Genomic DNA, 1,745 nt, shown 5'->3' with positions numbered 1-1,745 from the left:
AAGTGGTGACAAGTTCTTGGTAAGTCTCACAATTTTTCCTCTCAATTAGTTCCTTCTGAATCTCGTCGGGTTTACTGCCTCGTTGACCAATCGATTGTCAAGTTCAGTTCTTCAGTAGAGGCACTCTACGGACAGTATATATTATAAAATGCCCATGCTAATTCAAATACACTTTGAGGCAAAAAAAAAGGTCAAAAGCAAAGGACAGACGAAACACACTTGGATATTCATTCATTGAACTTTGGTTTAGTGCTTTGTCGCTATTGTTTTAGTTTAAGCTAATTACATGTGACCATGATTGTAAAATCTAATAACATGGCCAATGATCCCTTAAACACACTTGTTTCATTTTATGTCTTTCAGTCCTTTGTCGTCGGTAAATATGATTTGGCGTGGAGAATAGGCCAAACCGAATGAACAATATTTTGTTGTTTCCTGATGCTTTGGTTTTACTGGTTTAGTTTCAGATAAACCGAATGAGTGCTCAAATTACCCCGTAAAAAAAAGAATGTGTGCTCAATTTTTTTAGTTTCAGTTGTCAGGACACTAGTTCTCTGAACTTCATGTCTTTAAACATGCCTGGTGAAATCGACACCTTCTCTGTTCCTCGATCGAAATGGCTATTGATGATTTGGGCCCTTGGTTGGGCTATCCGAATTGCATTAGGCCCGTTTCTGAGGCTCTTCCTTACTCCCGTGTTGTTCCCCCCAAAACCAACCGACGACCAACCTGGAAGAAATCTCTTTGCTCTGTCGTCTTTCTATATAGCCTCTCTCGGTTCCCTTCCCCTCTCTTTCTTGAGAATCCTCCTCTTCGTCTGGGTTCTTGCAAAGCTGTTCGACCGGGGCGAGATGGAGGACAAGCGGAAGGCCGCCGACGACGACATCAACCGGGCAACTAAGCAGCCGCGTGCAACGCCGAAGGAGACTACAGCCAGCGGCGACATTGCCGGGACTTCGGAGCAGCCTGCAGACGGCTATGTGCAGCCGCTTCCACCAGCCTTCGCTGTAGGCCTCCCGGCCGATCCCTCTTCTCAGCTCGGTGCAGGTGGTTGCCCAAGAAATCAAAGCGTGCGACGAGCGCGTTTCTTGGATTGATGCCCGCTTCTTGGATTGTTTCACCTGTCAGATGCCTCTGTTTCTTGCAGCAGCTCGCAGTCGAGGTGGTGGTGGGTGGAGGGCGCCGCCGCCGCCGGCAATCTTGCCGCGGCTTCGCAATCCAGGTGAGCGCTGAGTTCCCTTCCCTCCCAAGAAAACCTTGCCGCCAAACTGTTTCTCTCTGGTTCGTGCGCTGCGGTTCTTGGTTCGTTGACGTCCGGTCCGACATTGATTTCTTTTTCTTGCAGCCGATGCGCCGCTGCGGGCCTGCCGTTCTTGCTATACTCCCACACCGTGGGTTTGGCCTTTCCGGAATAGAACAACGGGGCTTCTGGTCCCGGTGCCCTTGTGCCAGGATTGCTACCGCAATCGCTTCACCGGCAACAGGACTCCGCAGCACGCGCAGATCAGCAACGTGCCTCGGAGTTCCGGGGTGATCCGTGCGGCGCTGGAGCAGCAGCCTTCTTCACGGGCAAGGGAGCAGCAGCCTTCTTTACGGGCTGAGCTTGAAGCGCTGGATGCAGCGATACTGGTGGCGCAGAATATTCTGAACAATCCATTTTCCATCATCTGCGAGGCTTGCGGCCACCCCTCCGGCACCAACAAGAATGCGTGCAGGGTTTGTAACCCCTTGGGCAACGCGCCTCC

Source organism: Triticum dicoccoides, chromosome 5A (genome assembly GCF_002162155.2).
Source record: "Triticum dicoccoides isolate Atlit2015 ecotype Zavitan chromosome 5A, WEW_v2.0, whole genome shotgun sequence".
Taxonomy (NCBI): domain Eukaryota; kingdom Viridiplantae; phylum Streptophyta; class Magnoliopsida; order Poales; family Poaceae; genus Triticum; species Triticum dicoccoides.
Note: the sequence above shows the minus strand (reverse complement) of the source record.